The 13,678-nt window shown below is 45.1% G+C and overlaps 1 long non-coding RNA gene across 1 annotated transcript; it reads right to left on the bottom strand.

Moving 5' to 3' along the window:
* Positions 1-1,587: 1,587 nt before the first annotated feature.
* LOC135565188 (uncharacterized) lies at positions 1,588-13,324 on the bottom strand. The gene is made up of 2 exons (XR_010461375.1): positions 12,783-13,324; positions 1,588-2,143 (listed from the first exon to the last, which is right to left on the bottom strand). It is a non-coding gene; the product is annotated as an uncharacterized LOC135565188 (long non-coding RNA).
* Between the last annotated feature and the right edge of the window lie 354 nt (positions 13,325-13,678).

The following is a 13,678-nucleotide window of genomic DNA, read 5'->3' as shown; positions in this document are numbered from 1 at the left end:
ATTTGGTGTTTGGTTGGTTGATGGTGGTGGAATACGCTGTCTCAGGCGCCACTCCAGAATCTCCCATAAGTGTTCAATTGAGTTAAGACCTGGTGACTGAGATGACCATGGCATATGGTTCACATCGTTTTCATGCTCATCAAACCATTCAATGACCATTGTCATCCTGTGGGGGCATAGCCATGATATTCAAAATAATGGCCGAAATAGTGGCCTGCCCAGCATGACCCTAAGCATAATGGGATGCTAACTGCTTAATTAACTCAGAAACCACACCTGTGTGAAAGCACCTGCTTTCAATATATGTTGTATCCCTCATTTACTGTACTAAAGTGTTTCCATTATTTTGGCAGTTACCTGTATGTAGGCTTACATGCAAAAAGTTTCAGAAATTACATTACATTAAGCACTGATGCAACACAAAGTGCAGTACAAAGTGCAGTACAAAGTGCAATACAGTTGCAGGAAGTTTAAATTTTTCCCACAATGCCCCAAATGGAACCATAGGTCTCATGGTCCTTTGCATGAACAAAAGTAGGTCCAACGGGTGCTTAAACCATAAAATAAACATTTGGAAAAAAATAAGCCGCAAAAGGTTTTGATCTATCCATACTTGTACAATGGCAGATGTACATTTTAAAAAAGCGGTAGACTCACTTTCACTTCGATTTGATAAGTATCGCAAAAGTTCTGTGCTATAGCAGGATTGAAGGGAAAGGTAATTTCCGATTGAGCCGTTTACCATGAATGCGGTTTTTGGCAAACATTGCCTTTACATTACAATCGCGCTTTAGCACTATAGCCCTTGGTTAAGTGGTCAAGACCTCAACACAATAACTTACGATGAACAAAAGAGGAGGAGAAAATAAACGCACTAAAATGTCAGAACCAAGCATTGACCTTGTGCCATATTTCAAATAATTTACCCAAATTGTTCACAAATAGAATCTCTGAAATAGTGGAGTTTTTTCTGTCAGGAGCTGGTTGTGATTTTTATACTGAACCTCTCTAATTAGAATCCAAAAGTACCCAATGTCTATGTGGTTATGTCATTTCATGCATTCTACCTCCACTAAGAAAAGATTAGCAGTGGCTCTCTCTTAAAATAAACCCCAGAGAGGGGAGGAGGAAGGAGGGAGCCTATTATCTTGGATTTTATTTTGCATCCTTATCTTCTTCAGCCTCCTCCCTCCATCTCTTCCTTCTTCCTCTTGTACTGTAGGTCATTAATCACGTTTAAGGTAAAAAAGCACCTTAGCACTAAGAAATTGCTTAGTCACGGAACAACATGGAAACGCTGACCCAACCACTCCAGGAAATGCCCAATGAGGCCTGTAATTGAATAAAGTTCGAATAACCTTCAGGTAAATGGCTAACCAACAGGGTCAGGCCCATTTTCCCTTTGTATACTTAAAAGGAAGTTTCAACTTGATTCCATAAAAAGTGTGGTTTCATCTATTGTTTTACAAGTTCCTCCCTCAAACTAGTATTGCACCATGAGGCCTACATGAAGGAAGTTTCATTTCCAGTGAAATGGACTTGTCAGGCGGGACTAGGTGGGTGAGGAAGGAATTAGGCGCAGAGAGCTGCACTGGGAAAAAAAGTGCTCTTTAATAACGCACACAAAATTAGACAAGCCCAACAACACAGGGCGCGGACCGTACCCCTATACGTACTTTAAATAAGGAAGTTCATTAAGCACATACAACAGAACACAGGTGAAACTAATAAGACAAAACAAACAGACAAATGAAAAAGGGATCGGTGGCGGCTAGTAGGCCGGTGATGACGACCGCCGAGCACCGCCCGAACTGGCAGGGGAGCCAACTTCGGCGGAAGTCGTGACAGTACCACCCCCCCTGACGCGCCTCGAGGGTGACCCGGAGGGCGGGGCGTCGGGCTATCCGGGTGGAGGCGGTGGAAGTCTCTCAGGAGAGAAGGATCCAAAATGTCCCCCACCGGAACCCAGCATCTCTCCTCCGGACCGTACCCCTCCCAGTCCACGAGGTACTGTAGGCCCCTCGCCCGGCATCTCGAGTCCAGAATGTCACATACTGTGTACGCCGGGGATCCCTCGATGTCCAGAGGGGGTGGAGGGACCTCAGGCACCTCACCTTCCTGCAGGGGACCAGCCACCACCGGCCTGAGGATAGAAACATGAAACGAGGGATTAATACGGTAATACCTAGGAAGTTGTAACCTGTAACACACCTCGTTTATTCTCCTCAGGACTTTAAATGGCCCCACACACTGCGGCCCCAGCCTCCGACAGGGCAGGCGGAGGGGCAGGTTTCAGGTCGAGAGCCAGACCCGGTCCCCCGGTGCGAACACGAGGGCCTCACTGCGGTGCTGGTCAGCGCTCCTCCTTCCCCCGCTAGTCTTAGCGACTCCTGGACGGCTTTCCAGGTGTCCTTGGAGCGCTGTACCCATTCCTCTACCGCAGCAGCCTCAGTCTGGCTCTGATGCCATGGGGCCAGGACCGGCTGGTAACCCAACACACACTCAAAAGGGGACATGTTCGTTGAGGAGTGGCGGAGGGAGTTCTGAGCGAGCTCAGCCCAAGGAACATACCTCACCCACTCACCAGGCCGGTCCCGGCAATATGATCGCAGAAACCTGCCCACATCCTGGTTTAGGCGCTCCACCTGCCTATTACTCTCGGGGTGAAAACTTGAGGTCAAGCTGACCGAGACCCCCAGTCTCTCCATAAATGCCCTCCAAACTCTGGACGTGAATTGGGGGCCCCGATCAGAAACGATGTCCTCAGGCACCCCATAGTGCCGGAAGACATGGGTAAACAAGGCTTCCGCAGCCTGAGGGCCGTAGGGAGACCGGGCAACGGGATGAGACGGCAGGACTTAGAAAACCGATCCACAACGACCAGGATCGTAGTACTTCCCTGGGACGGGGGAAGGTCGGTAAGAAAGTCCACCGATAAGTGTGTCCACGGCCGTTGTGGAACGGGGAGGGGCTGTAACTTCCCTCTAGGCAAGTGTCGAGGAGCCTTGCTCTGAGCGCACACCGAGCAGGAGCAGACATAAAATCTCACATCCTTAGCCAATGTGGGCCACCAGTATCTCCCTCTAAGACTCTGCACTGTCCTCTCGATGCCAGGACGACCCGAGGAGGGGAAAGTATGAGCCCAACGGATTAGTTTATCCCGGACCCCCTTCGGCATGACAATTTGGGGTGGCCGGCTCTAACCGTGAGGCCCTCTCTATCTCCGTGTCCACCTCCCATACTACCGGTGCCACGAGACATGAAGGTGGAATGATGGGAGTTGGCTCAACGGACCGCTCCTCGATATCATAGAGGCGGGACAGCGCGTCGGCTTTGGTGTTTTGGGAGCCTGGCCGGTACGAGATGGTGAAACGAAACCTGGTAAAAAACATGACCCATCTAGCTTGACGCGGATTTAGTCTCCTTGCTGCCCGGATATACTTGAGATTACGATGGTCATTCCAGATGAGAAAAGGGTGTCTCGCCCCCTCAAGCCAATGTCTCCACACCTTCAGAGCCTTGACTACAGCTAACAACTCCAGGTCCCCCACGTCATAGTTCCGCTCCGCCGGACCGAGTATCCTCGAAAAGAAGGCACAAGGGCGGAGCTTTGGTGGCACGCCCGAGCGCTGGGACAGCATGGCCCCGACCCCCGCCTCGGACACGTCCACCTCCACTATGAATGCTAAAGAAGGGTCTGGATGCGCCAATACGGGCGCATTGGTGAACAGCTCCTTCAGACGACTGAAAGCTCTGCCCGCCTCTGCTGACCAACGCAAGCGCACCGGTCCTCCCTTCAGCAGGGAAGTAAATGGGAGCAGCCACCTGACCAAAACCCCGACCTCCGGTAGTAATTGGCAAACCCTAAAAACCGCTGCACCTCTTTCACCGTGGTCGGAGTCGGCCAATTACGCATGGCTGTAACGCGGTCACACTCCATCACCACGCCGGAGGTGGAAATACGATAACCCAGGAAGGAAACGGCCTGTTTGAAGAACACACATTTCTCCGCCTTGCAATACAGGTCATGCTCCAGCAGTCGCCCAAGTACCTTACGCACCAGAGACACGTGCGCCGCGCGTGTGGCAGAATAGATCAAGATGTCATCGATGTACACTACCTACCACTCCCTGCCCAAGCAGGTCTTGGAGATTCTCATCTACGAAGGATTGGAAGACGGCTGGAGCATTTTTCAACCCATATGGCATGACGTGGTACTCATAATGGCCAGATGTAGTACTAAATGTGGTTTTCCACTCATCTCCTCCCCGGATACACACCAGATTATACGCACTCCTCAGGTCCAGTTTTGTGAAGAAGCGTGCCCCGTGAAATGATTCCACCGCCGTAGCGATGAGAGGTAGTGGGTAACTAAATCCCACTGTGATAGAATTTAGACCTCGATAATCAATGCACGGACGCAGACCTCCCTCCTTCTTCACAAAAAAGAAGCTTGAGGAGACGGGTGATGCGGAGGGCCGAATGTACCCCTGTCCCAGCGATTCAGCAACATATGTCTCCATAGCTACGGTCTCCTGCTGGGACAATGGGTACACGTGACTCCTAGGAAGTGCAGCGTTCTCCAGGTCTATCGCGCAGTCCCCTCGACGATGGGGTGGTAATTGGTTTGCCTTCCTTTTACTGAAGGCAATAGCCAAATCGGCATATTCAGAGGGATTGCGCACGGTGAAAATATGGTCTGGACTCTCCACCGTAGTCGCACCAATGGCAACTCCTATACACCTGCCTGAACACTGCTCTGACCACCCCTTAAGAGCCCCTTGTCGCCAGGAAATCACCGGGTTGTGCTGAGCTAGCCAGGGAATTCCCAACACCACTGGAAATGCAGGTGAATCGATAAGACAAAACAAACAGACAAACGAAAAAGGGATCGGTGGTGGCTAGTAGGCCGGTGACGACGACTGACGAGCACCGCCCGAACAGGCAGGGGAGCCAACTTCGGCGGAAGTCATGACAGGACTTCACTGAAACGAATGTGGAGGAATTACATGATACAGTGTAGGAGCATGTTTAATAAAGGTCCTGTCCAGTCAGCTATGCAGATTATCGATAAGGCCATGAGTGAGTATTTCATCACATTTCTGTGACTGTTCAGCTCCGCTTGACTGATCAAGCAGCAGTGTTATCAATCGATTCAGGTTTCAAATCAAATCAAATTTTATTGGGTCAAATGCACATGGTTAGCAGATGTTATTGTGAGTGTAGTGAAATGCTTATGCTTCTAGATCCGACTGTGCAGCAGTATCTAACAGGTCATATCTGACAATTCCACAACAAAACCTAATACACACAGTCTAGTAAAGGAATGGGATGAGAATATATAAATATAAAATATATGGATGAGCAGTGACAGAGCGGCTAAGATGCAATAGATAGTACAGAATAGATAGATAAGGATACAGTCTACAGTACAAGATAAGTAATATGAGATATGTAAACATTCGTAAAGTGACTAGTGTTCCATTTATAAAAGCGGCCAATGATATCAAGTCTGTGGGTAAGCAGCCGCCTCTCTGTGCTAGTGATGGCTGTTTAACAATATGTTGGCCTTGAGATAGAAGCTTTTTTTCAATCTCTCTGTCCCAAGGTTTGAATGTAATGTGCTGGGTCTTTTTTATATGGATTCAGCCACAGGTTGGTTTTCATAGCTAGCTACCACTGATATACAATCATTTTATATGATGTGTTTTATTATTTTATGATGTGTTTCATTATTTTAAACACAACACTCTGGATTGGTTTGTTGTCTTTTCACGAAAGTTATTCAGGTTCACTTGACATAGCTCAAGTTATTCAGGGTCTAGTGAACCTTGCTCCGGTTGTTGAATGGGCAGGTGATTACGGGAGCGTGTTATTGCGTTGTAGAGTCCCAGTAACATTTACTTGAATTGCTGCCCTTATGAGGCAGAGATCATAAACACAATGCAGTGCCAATCCAGCTGTTTGACTGACATCCAGATCACAGTTACAAATTATAGTAGCGCCTAACACAGAATAACCGAGATGAATGCCATAAAACAAGGCTGAAACACTTCTAAATGTCCGATTTTGAGACAGAACAGATCATCTTCCCCCAAAACGTTGTTGGACTAATTGCTCCGAAGAATGTTTTAAATTATTTTATTTGTGATTAGAGAGGAATGAAAAATATCGGGCCAACTTTGACCCTGTGTTAACTTTAAGGGCTAGTGTTGCGCTAGACTTTAAAGTGATGCTTTAGCAGCTATAAGCTACTGTTGCTAGCATTAAACCTCTACCTCTGACTTAATTTTTGTTAAATGTTTGTGTGCGCATGCTTGCATGCATGTGTGCATGCATGCATGTTGTGCATGTTTGCTTGCTTGTATGGGTGTTTGTGTATGCATGTGGGTGGGTGCATGTGTGCGTGCATGCGTGTTTATGCATGTCTGTGTTTGTGCCCATGCGTGCTTGTATGCTTGTGTGTGTGTGTACATCCCATGGGGTCCTCCTGAAATAGGGTGGGGGAGGAACCCAAATGACCAAGCCTGTCAGACTGACCTGTGTGCACAGAACTATTTTGAAAGGTTTTGGCAATCTAATTATGGAAATACCACTGGGAATTTGCTATTCAAAGCACACATGCAGGACGACATGAAGAAATTAGGTGGAATAAAAGTGTACCTTCTATAGCGCAACACCAGCAACCTGCTCAAAAAGTTTGTGTTGAATTAATAGAGAAGAGGTTGTATAGCTCGGGCTACCCTTCTAAATTCACTTCAGAATTTTGAATGACTCTAGTGAGGACTATTGAAAGGAATGGAAAAGGAAGGGCAGCGAAGCTGTACCTGCGTGCCAGTGTCGTGCCGTGAGGTTGGTGGCTGGGTAAGCACTGGCTATTATGAAAGCCAGATTTACTAAAAAATAAACCTTGATGAAGGCCAAGGTCACCATACATCCGATAGCGGCAACAACCAATGTAAACACCAATGTAGCCAAGAAACATTCGATAGACTCTGATGGGGACATATTTCATGTCACTTGCCAAAATGACACACTGCTCAACTCAGCTCAGCCATAGACCGATGTAGCATCCACAGTTACAACTGGTATGTGGCACTAAAAGACCAATATATGGGCACATTTAATCTGAATAATTGCCTCTCTCTGGTCTTAATTTTCATTATATTTGGCGTTCCAGTCTTCATACCCTCTAAAGTTCCAAAAGGCGCATTACATTATTCCAACTTGGAAAATAGTTTGAGGTGCAGTATGTGATACTGTCAGGTTGTTTTTGCTAGCTAGCTAGCTTCAAGTTAGTTCAGTTCAAGGGATGCCAAATTATGCAGACACGCCCAAATTTGCACAATTTACCCCAGGCAATACCCACACAACATGTTTCGGCAAAATGCAAAACATGGAATTCACTCAATAAAACAAATGTCAGCTAGGCAAAGCAGCGAGGCTTATGTTGACCCTGTCCATTAACAGTCATTGGAGTCAGGAACGGCCGTGCGCGTCAACAATTTAAATGGATGAATGGACATTGGGGAGGAAGGTATGCATACCGTGGCGCTTTTCCTGACGATGCAGTTTCAGCAAATGTTTTGTATTTTGAGCATAGAAACCATCAGAATAATTTAGAAAAATATATAAGATAACAAAAAAGGATGACAATTTTGTAAATATCTTTTATTTTTGGGGCTTTTCATAACAGATTTTTTAAAGTAGATTATCACAGGCTAACACTCCCTCCCCTGAATGCATGTCACTGTGTACTGTAGCTTTAAGAGTCCCACTGTGCTGTATTCAGTTCACACGCTGTCACTGGGACTAAGACGATGTGCCTCTGATCAGGTATTCTTGGTCTCCTGCTACAGGCGGTGGAAACTGCCCTCACCACCAGATCCACACTACGTCACCAGTCTCACACTCTACCCCACTCAGATGTGTGATGTGTGTGTGTGTGTGTGTGTGTGTGTGTGTGTGTGTGTGTGTGTGTGTGTGTGAGAGAGAGAGAGAAACAGAGAGAAACAGAGGGAGAGGTTATTGTGTGTTAATGAGAAGTGTATAAGCTATAGGTGAGAGCGACTTTGAGGAATGGAGTGTGAGTGATGATGCAATCATCAGCTGATTGCTGATATCGGTTAGCTAAAGCATAGGGTAGTTCAAGTTTCAAATTATAATGTGCACAAGTACAGTCAAATCATTTTTCTTGTTACCTCTAAACCCAACAATTCAGTAAGCAATAACAACGTCTTACTAAATATAACATACGTTAGGACAAAAATACAAAATAAATACAAAATGGAAATAAGAAGAACACGTGAAGAAAGCTACAGTGCCTTTAGAAAGTATTTATACCCCTTGACTTTTTGAACATTTTGTTGTGTTACACATATTTAACACCTTTTTTTGGTTAGGCACAAAAGTACCTTCAAATCAAATCACATTTTATTTGTCACTTGTGCCGAATACAACAGGTAGACCTTACCGTGAAATGCTTACTTTACAAGCCCTTATTAACCAACAACGCAGTTACGAAAATAGTGTTAAGAAAATATTTATTAATAAACTAAAGGGGAAAAAAAGGGGGAAAAAAGTAACACAATAAAATAACAATAACGTCGCTATATACAGGGGGTACCAGTACCGAGTCGATGTGCAGGGGTACAGGTTAGTCAAGGTAATTTGTACATGTAGGTAGGGGTAAAGTGGCTGAGCATAGATAATAAAGTCTGCATGGCCATTTGATTAACTGTTCAGCAGTCTTATGGCTTGGGGGTAGAAGCTGTTAAGGAGCCTTTTGGATCTAGGGCTTGGTACCTCTTGCCGTGCATAGCATCTGACACCGCGAGTATATACCTATGTTTTATTTAACCTTTATTTAACTAGGCAAGTCAGTTAAGAACAAATTCTTATTTATAAAAATAGCCCCCTAGCTTCAAGAGGTTAAGAACAAATTCGTATTTATAATGACGGCCTACCAAAAGGGCAAAAGGCCTCCTGTGGGGACGGGGGCTGGGATTTAAAATAAAAAATAAATAAAATTGAAATGCAGGACAAAACACACAACATGACATGAGAGACAACACAACACTACATAAAGAGAGACCTAAGACAACAACATATAGCAAAGGCAGAAACACATGACAACACAGCATGGTAGCAACACAACATAACAACAACATGGTAGCAACACAACATGGTAGTAGCACAAAACATCGTACAAACATTATTGGGCACAGACAACAGCACAAAGGGCTTGAAGGTAGAGACAACAATACATCACACAAAGCAGCCACAACTGTCAGTAAGAGTGTCCATGATTGAGTCTTTGAATGAAGAGATTGAGATAAAACTGTCCAGTTTGAGTGTTTGTTGCAGCTCGTTCCAGTCGCTAGCTGCCGCGAACTGAAAAGAGGAGTGTCCCAGGGAAGTGTGTGCTTTGGGGGGCTTTAACAGAATGTGACTGGCAGAACGGGTGTTGTATGTTGAGGATGAGGGCTGCAGTAGATATCTCAGATAGGGGGGAGTGTGGCCTAAGAGTGTTTTATAAATAAGCATCAACTAGTGCGTCTTGAGATGTGTATACAGAGTGCAGTATAGAGTATAGAGTGCAGTGATGTGTTTGGTAGCAAATCCGAAGGCTGAATGGTAAAGAACATCTAGCCGCTCGAGAGCACCCTTACCTGCCGATCTTTAAATGATGTCTCCGTGATCTAGCATTGGAAGGATGGTCAGCTGAATCAGGGTTAGTTTGGCAGCTGGGGTGAAAGAGGAGCGATTACGATAGAGGAAACCAAGTCTAGATTTAACTTTAGCCTGCAGCGCCCGCCATTAACATTGTCACCTTTGGTAAATATAAGCAAAGCGGGTTGTGATTTATTTATTTTTAATCCTATTGGTCTTTCGTTTAAAATATTCACAAAAATCAAACCTTTAATTAAAGTAAAATAATTGAAAGAAAAAATAAATTATTATCATAAAACAAATATTTATCTCAAATATATGTGTGCCACAATTATTGCCACCACTTCATTCAATACTTTGTGCAACCTCCCTTTGCCAAGTTAACAGCTCTGGGTCTTCTCCTATAATGCGTAATGAGGTTGAAGAACACATGTCAAGGGATCTGAGACCTTTCTTCCATACAAAATCTCTCCAGCTCCTACATATTCCCGAGGTCCACGCTCTCCTCTCCTTTTCAGCTCATCCCACAGGATTTCTATGGGGTTTAGGTCAGGGAACTGGGATGGCCATGGCAAAACCTTGATTCTGTGGTCAGTGAAGCAATTTTGTGTTGATTTTGAGGTGTGCTTTGGATCATTGTCCTGCTGGAAGATTCAAACACGGCCCAGTCTATGATACCATGTATCGTAACAAGTTGTCCAGGGCCTTTGAAAGAAAAACAGTCCCACAACATCAATGATCCAACATCATACTTCACAGAGGGGATGGGGTACTTTTCTGCATAGCTATCTTTCTGTCTATGCCAAACCCACCTCTGTTGTTTGTTTCCAAAAAGCTATATTTTGGTCTCATCTGACCATAGATCCCATTGAAAGTTCCAGTAACGTTTGGCACACTATAGGCGCTTGAGTTTGTTGCTTGATGACAGCAAATGATTTTTTTTATGGCAACCCTCCCAAACAACTTGTGGTTATGTAGGTGGTGTCTGATCGTAGTTTTGGAGACTTTCTGACCCCAAGACCCAACTAACGTCTGCAATTCTCCAGCTGTGATCCTTGGAGATTTCTTTGCCACTCGAACCGTGCTCCTCACTGTGCGTGGGGACAATATAGACACACATCCTCTTCCAGGGCCGATTGTTAACATCTCCAGTTGCTTTAAATGTCTTAATTAATGCCCTGAGAGTGGAAATGGGCATTTTCAACCATTGATCTATTTTCTTATAGTCATTTCCTGATTTGTGCAGCTTAACAACCTTTTGGCGCACATCATTATTGTATGCTCGGGATAACTATGGGAACTTGGCCTGTGTGTCACCTCATATTTATACCCCAGTGAAACAGGAAGTCATGGCTTACCACTTAAGTATTCCTAATCACTCAGGTGAACTTAAAAACATAAAAAATATATGAATGGGAATATACTTTAGTTACACTTTACTCATAAGAATTTCTAGAGAAAAATATTGATTTAATCAATTTATTTAGGGCGGCAGGGTAGCCTAGTGGTTAGATTGTTGGACTAGTACCCGGAAGGTTGCAAGTTCAAACCCCCGAGCTGACAAGGTACGAATCTGTCGTTCTGCCCCTGAACAGGCAGTTAACCCACTCTTCCTAGGCCGTCATTGAAAATAAGAATTTGTTCTTAACTGACTTGCCTGGTTAAATAAAGGTAAAAAAATATATATTTTCAATCATTTAACTTCAATTAAATGTTCGATTTTTATGAATATTTTGAATGAAAGACCAAGAAGATAAACAGCAGACACTTTTTTCACAGCCCTTTCGCTGATATTTACCAAGGGTGCCAATATTAGTCGAGGGCACTGTAGGTCCTGGATGGCAAGAAGCTTGGTCCCAGTGATGTACTGGGCCATACGCATTACCCTCTGTAGCGCCTTACAGTCAGATGCGGAGCAGTTGCCATACCAGGCAGTGATGCAACCAGTCTCGATGGAGCAGCTGTAGAACTTTTTGAGGATCCGGGGACCCATGCCAAATGTTTTCAGTCTCCTGGGGAAAAGGCTTTGTCGTGCCCTCTTCATGACTGTCTTGTTGTGTTTGGACCATGATAGTTTGTTGGTGATGTGGACACCAGGGAACTTGAAATTCTCAACTTGCTCCACTACAGCCCTGTCGATGCACGCACGCACGCACGCACGCACGCACGCACGCACGCACGCACGCACGCACGCACGCACGCACGCACGCACGCACGCACGCGCACGCACACACACACACACACACACACACACACACACACACACACACACACACACACACACACACACACACACACACACACACCTCCCAGGGAGAGAGCAAGTGTGTGAAAGAGATTACAGACGGCATTTTCCATTCCGTCTGTGTAGTGTAACTCTGCCCCTGATTTGCCTAAGTAATTATTTAAGTGGAAAGTCACTGGTTTGGAAATTGCTGGGGTTTGGTATTGCAGTGTTGCTTCTTTCAGTCTGGATGCAGATGTCTGCCCTCTTTCAAATGTCAAATGACATCTCCAAAATAGCTCCCGTGGGGATTAGCCTTATTCTATCTCACATGATGATTGTACAAGGGCCACTGTGGCAATGATTTTCAAGTGTCACCCAGACCAGACAGTATACTGTATCTTGTTAACTACTCCCAAGCTGTCAACCACCCTCTGTGTCTGGACAATAAAAGCACCTCTGTTGACCACTGATCAGTTGTGCCCTTACTGACTTACTAATTAGCTAAACCAATTTAGATTACAGTACTAGTATCCAAGAGCGCTAATGTAATCTGTTAACGGGTTCTCTTTGAAAACGTTGCCCTTTGTGTCTGAGTATCTCTTTATGTGTTTGTGCCGTTGATTAAAAAGATAAAGTGATGTATATTGGTTGTGAAGAATAAAATAATAGAATAGAAAGAATAATTGTGAGGAGGCAGCCAGACTGCCAGACAGGGTGCTATAGGTCCAGGGTGCACACACACAATGTCCGTCCTTTTCAATTTGCCCTCTCCAAAAAAAGAGGGCTCAAAGGTTTTACAAATGTTAAATCTATATAATACAAGACAGTTAAAGAGTACAACCTAGTAGTCTATCTTTTTTAAATCTTTCTTATACTAATTTACCTTCCTTGCCCTGTCTCTCTCTCTCTTCCTCTCTCTTCCACTCTCTTAGTCTCCACTCCCTCGAATCTCTTTCTGGAATGGCTGAAGTGCAGTGTACCCCTTACTGAGTCAGAAGGCCTGAGAATTATAGGCCGCTCAGCTACTTCATTTCTATTCCCAGCATGCCCCAGGGGCTCTGAGGGAAACATCCAGTGGGAAGACCAATAAAAAGCAGGGTGCACTACGGCAAAGTGACCTCATGCTGTGATAGATGGCGCATGCTAAGATTAGGGGGAGGCCACTGTGGGGGGTTAGGCTGACGTGACCGGTTTCTTTCATGACGGGTGTTCCTTTGCTGCTGCTGTCTGTCTGTCTGTCTGTCTGTAGCTTAGTTCCCCTAGAACATCAGCACGTCTGATATATTCATGATCGTGAAAAGTATGAGGCTGGGCCCTGAACAGTGTTGCTGTAAAAAAAAAAATGTTTGATACATTATGGCTACCTGTGTATTCCCACTGGAACTGTTGTGTGAGGAGAGGTGTTTACGAGGTTAGCGTGGCGGGGAAGTGGGTGTTTTCTATACGCTCACGTGAACACACTCATCTTATGTCAAGCCCTCTGCTGGAGTTGTTTTTACATTTAACCCAGTTCCGTTTTTTTTTGTGTGAGCAATTTTACACAATGCTTTTGCAATTTCACACTCACATACAGATAAAGTCGCAGATAAAGTGGAATATGCAAATGTTCCATTTACCACATAGAAATATGAAAGTAAACACATTACATGGATGTATGTAGATCCTCTGTGTGTGTGTGTGTGTGTTCGTGTGTGTGCGCACACGCATTTGTGTCCACCTGCTTTCAGGTGTGTGTGTATGTGTGTGCATGCGTGTAACATGCACGATTGTGTCTGCGTG

The sequence above is a fragment of the Oncorhynchus nerka genome, linkage group LG3 (genome assembly GCF_034236695.1).
Source record: "Oncorhynchus nerka isolate Pitt River linkage group LG3, Oner_Uvic_2.0, whole genome shotgun sequence".
In the NCBI taxonomy this organism is placed as follows: Eukaryota; Metazoa; Chordata; class Actinopteri; order Salmoniformes; family Salmonidae; genus Oncorhynchus; species Oncorhynchus nerka.
This window is presented reverse-complemented; position numbering and strand designations above follow the sequence as displayed.